This window comes from Echeneis naucrates, chromosome 11 (assembly GCF_900963305.1).
Source record: "Echeneis naucrates chromosome 11, fEcheNa1.1, whole genome shotgun sequence".
NCBI lineage: Eukaryota > Metazoa > Chordata > Actinopteri > Carangiformes > Echeneidae > Echeneis > Echeneis naucrates.
The window spans coordinates 4,489,346-4,494,485 of NC_042521.1; the positions used below are offsets into that span (position 1 = coordinate 4,489,346).

The following is a 5,140-nucleotide window of genomic DNA, read 5'->3' on the forward strand; positions in this document are numbered from 1 at the left end:
CAAGTTTCATCCAACGTGAATTTAATGTTCTGATCTGAATGTAAGGGCTGTGTAGGAGTTGATTAGCTGAAAAAATAACTAAATTCTTACGAACTGACGCTGCAAACAGGCCTCGGACACTCGTCTGTATTTTTATTAAAGTGTGAGTGAGAATTTGTAGAAGAGAAGAAGTGTAATATAAATCTTAAAGTGTCACAAATACCATCTTAATTACCATTCTGGGGTGGGAGCAGTTCAACGGGGATTTTTCCCTCTCACACAGAATCAATTTTTCAAAGACCTAAGGATGTGAACTATCTGGCAATTCCAATGAAAACAAACAAAGATTAGAGAGTAGTCAGTAAAATAAACACAATTTTGTGTATTTTAGATTTTCAGATCATCTTGCAACTCTCTGGGTTAATCTTTTTCCATCTGGCCCATCAACGGCAATCTCACAAGCCACCGTCCAAAATGATTAGAGTCCCTGAGCTTTTGCTGCTAGATATTTGACACATTCAAAGCCTTTATTTATTTATTTATTTATTTATTTATTTACATTTTTTTTTTAATCGCACAGACTCTTAAACTTTTCAGAGTGCAGCATGTAGTATCTCATCCAGGGGCCCGGGCCCATCAAAACATATTACCAGCCATTAAGCCTTTGGCCCATTTTCTATATGCATAGTTAAAGTAATCATGATTCATGTTGGAACAACCCAGTGATATTAACTACAGCATTGTTGTCTCTGTGTGTCTCTGTTTGCACATGGCATGTATGTATGTGTGTTAATGTGAGTGTAGGTGCGATAAGCTTGAAAGCCGCCATGATGCATCAGCAGACGTTTGGCGTCAACAACATGACACATATTTAACTTAGAGCGTGTAATCATTCATGTGCGTGTCTGTGTGAGTGTGTGTGGCCTTGTTATATGGTTAATCTGGATTTCTGTGTGTGAAGTATTTTTCAAGAGAAAATGAGAGCAAAGCAAGATATATCAACAGTAAGGATGGATTTCAGCATTCAAAAAATAAATCAGGTGGATGTGATGAAAATAATAAAAGAAAAATGGCCAGCATGTCATTATTTTTCCCTATCATTTAGAAAAAGTTTGCCCTTGCTCGGCAGAAACGCAATAGCTTTGTCAAAGTAAATCGCTTTTATAACAAAGCAGTGCAGCAAATAATAAAACAATTGTAAGGAAAAAAAAACAAACAAACGTATATTATCTCAGATAAAACCATCGTGGCAAGTTTTTTGTTGCTGCTGTATATTGAGCTTCACCTCATGAGTTGAAATTTCTTACCTGAGCAGGTGTGATGGTCGGAGGCTGGTCACGGTCACATCTACTATCTGTCAAAGTGTCACCTCACACACAGAGAGGACTGATTTATTTCGTTAATGTCATTTTTTTTATGTGAGCCTCTTGACCTGTCTCCGCGGCGTCACACATAAATACAGGATGACGCCTGATTGGAGGAGACGCTGAGGTTTGTGTGGTCATTTTTGCGGCCCGGTGTTCATTGTGTGTGGTTTAATCAAAGTAGCCACGGTGGGTCACTGTGTTTAATGATGCGTTCTTTTCAAATTAGAGGCTGCAGATGGACCTCACATGTATTTTTTGTTGCCCTCAGTCAAAGGTGAAGGCTTTCATAGTTCTCTGCAACACCTGAATGAGTGACCTCACCTTCTGGGTTGTGTTTGTGTGTTTGTGTGACATCTGTGCTGTCTGTGAGTTATTTGGCGGCGGGCTTTGTTGACACTGTTTGGGTCCTACTGGTGCAATCGCAAAGTTATCAAGAGCGGCTGTTCACCAAACACACCTGGCTATCTGTTGAGCATTCATGCATTCATGGGATGTTTCCTGCTTTATAGATCCCTTGTTTTATCGCACTTTGTGAGCATTGCTGATAACCAAAAGAAAGAGTATTTCAAGGTCAGAAAAATATCAAAATGCTGCTGCTTGTCTTTCGTCCTCTCTGTCTGATGGATCGGCTTGTCGAATTTGCTTGTCTCTCTGCTCTTGAATTATTCTCCTTAATTCTACATGTCTGCTTTCCTCTTTCAGTCCATCTCCATTTTTATGTCTCTAAGCTATCTTTCTTTCTGACTAGTCCTTTTTCTCTCTCGCTCTCTCTAACTTTGGCTTCCACATCCACATGGCTTCCTTCCTCTCCTTCTCTCACACCGTTCTCCAAAGGTCTCCCCTGACAGAGCAAAATTAATTAGAGCTCATCACATTAACTCAGGCCCGGCCTATGCGGAAACAAGCTGAGGTGTGTGTTGCTGTCGTTGTACGAACCTGAGCTGGACTCCAGCCTCAGGCACCAACTACCTACTGAAACAAACAGCAGTAGCAGGGAATTGAGGGAGAAATTTGAAAAAGGAGCAGAGACAGATGGAAGAACAAGAGATGATGAGAGGACTGAATGAGTTAAAAAAAAAAAAAGAGAGAGAGGAAAGGATGTTAGGTAAGACTCATTTGCAATGAATAGAAAAATCTCAGATACTCACTGTGCAGAGAGAAAGGAAGACAAGCAGCCGTGAGAGAAAGCCAGCATGTCTTTAGAGCCACAATGAATGGTACACTTTACCTGTCACTGCTTGGAAAACAGTGAATCTTTAATGGTTACCTCATCCTGCACTTAGTGAGTGTGAGAGTGGAGTCAGAGCTTTAAAACCATCACAAATTATTAAGTAATTGAGCTCTTTTGTCCCTTTTATGAAATCAAACAGCTTTTTGCTCATTAACTGATGCTCTATTAATATACATTGTGCGATACTACACTCTAACAACAATTTTCAGCAAAATTACCACACATCACTTCAAAAAAATCCTCCAATTTTCAGGTCCGAATGTGCTTTTTGTTCGTTATTTGAAAGCAGTTTTCAACTCTGATGCCCCAAATCAACAGGACTGTCCATTCTCTGCCTTCAATAACCTTCAGTAACACAAATCACTGCTTTATGTTTGATGTGCGATTGCTCTGGTTGAGGTCTAGTGTGATGACTTGATCAGGTTTAAGATTATAGTTTGGGTAAAAACTCTCTCCATGTGTTGAGGTGTCCCAGAATGAAATGACAACAAAGTGTTCTGCTCTCCGGAATCCAAATATGCTGTTTTACTGAGCGTGTTAAGCCTGAAATATAATTTAACTATTAAGATTGATGAAGTGTGCACCAGTTGACAGTTAATCAAACCAGAATAATTAGGACATGGGGAAGATACTTAGAAAAATAAAGTCCTTTTACCCCCATAGAAAATGCTTTGTCAACGCTTACATGTACTTCTGTGCCATGAGCTGTAGTTATCCAGAGATCCCACGTCTGTTTCCTCGTGCAAAGACGTTTCTGAAGAACACTTCACTGCTGCAGACAGAACGGGTCGGGGTCTGACCTTAGACAAGGTCAGATGGCAGATAGTGGCTGATAATAATCGAAATAAGACAGATTGTGGTGGTGAACAGAATGGAAAATAAGAAGAAGACAAAAAGGGCCTTTTAATGAAACTGAAAGTACAGTGACCTTCGACTGAAAGGTGAGGGGGAGAGCGAGGGAGGGAGACTTTTCTCTTATATGTCCTAATTTGTTTGCAAAGAAAAGAGGACAGGAGGGGGAATGATATAAGAGAGAGATGAGCATCAGGCTGCGTAATGAGAACAACACATCATCATCAGCTCACCTCACATCACTTCCCTCAGCCACCTGAGGACACGACGCACACACGGAAACTCGTGAAATACCATCTGTTCGGCTGCCTGGTGTCAACACTCAGCTCTGGGTCCAGCTCTGCCCTCGATCACACACACACACACACACACACACATCCAGCCAACCCTAAGCTCTGCCTGAACCCTACCCCAGCTCATTGACAGGTGGTGTTCATCTATTAGCGGCGGAATAGGTTTCTTTTCCACATGCAGTATCAATTGTGGCCAAATTCAGCTGGGAGTCTGCTGGTATATTATGTTTTTGTTCATTAACTTTTGATCATGAATTTATTTAGGTATTTAATCTGCGGCCAAAGGCCCTCCCAAGTTGTCTGAATATGCAAACATCAACATGCTCTATTACAGCTCCACCAGAATTCCCTTTATTTTTTCTCCTGAAAGCAAATGGAGCTGCAGCTCTGTTTTTATCGTGCATTGAATTGAAGCACACTTAAACACTGACTGTATTTAGTTTATCAGGCTTTGAGTGTAATTTCATTTGTCACTGCCTAATGGAGTCATACCTTCTACTTGCAATCTGTTGTATAGCATTGCACTCAGTCATGCTTTGAGCTAAATGTTAATGACACCAAGCAGCCTCACAGTCACTAAACTAAATTGCTAATTGCTTTTGTGTTACCATGCTAACTTTGGGTAATTAGGAGGAAACAGAAAATGCAGTTGGGGCTGTTGGGAATTCAAAATAGAGGATGAAAGTAAAAAAAAAAAAAAAAAAAAAAAAGCACTTTTATAGAATCTCTCCGTTTGGAAAACAGTAAAAGTTGTGACAGAGAGGATTCATTCAGTGGGAATTGTGTTGTTTTAAACAGCAGGCAGCCTCTTTGAAGGGTAATCCCTGGGCTCGTCTGGGATTTGAACCCAGGACCTCTCACACCCAAAGCGAGAATCATACCCCTAGACCAACGAGCCACAGAAATCTGGTTTGATTGGATCATATAAACGTAAGTGAAAATGGAATTGGCAAAAAACTGTCAAAGCTTGCTGAAATCAGTGGATCATATTATGCTGCTTGTTGAAACAATTTCACTGATTCCAAGTTTGCAGTGATTTTTAAGGCTTCTTTTACGGCCATCATCAGTTTATTCCAAAGAATGGGCTCATCCGGGATTTGAACCCGGGACCTCTCGCACCCGAAGCGAGAATCATACCCCTAGACCAACGAGCCATGAAAACTCAGCCTATGTGGGATGGTCAACTCATCAACCTCATAGTGATACTGCTCTTCATTAGGATTCATCATCTGGGAACCATGAATGTGCGTGCAAGTCTGTGGCCAAAACGTCACTCAGATACTGAGCTGTTTAAATGCAGCAGGTGTTAAGATAAAAAGTCAGTAAAATTCAGTCTCATGAATATTCCCATCTGCACGAAGGTTGTGAACCAACTGTTGTCTGCGATATATAAAACATATTTGTTAAAATATCCGTAA

At 40.6% G+C, this 5,140-nt stretch overlaps 2 non-coding genes across 2 annotated transcripts; both read right to left on the reverse strand.

The window, feature by feature from the left end:
- Positions 1 to 4,548: 4,548 nt before the first annotated feature.
- trnap-ugg (transfer RNA proline (anticodon UGG)) lies at positions 4,549 to 4,620 on the reverse strand. The gene has a single exon. It is a non-coding gene; the product is annotated as a tRNA-Pro (tRNA).
- A 184-nt stretch (positions 4,621 to 4,804) lies between these two features.
- trnap-cgg (transfer RNA proline (anticodon CGG)) lies at positions 4,805 to 4,876 on the reverse strand. The gene has a single exon. It is a non-coding gene; the product is annotated as a tRNA-Pro (tRNA).
- Between the last annotated feature and the right edge of the window lie 264 nt (positions 4,877 to 5,140).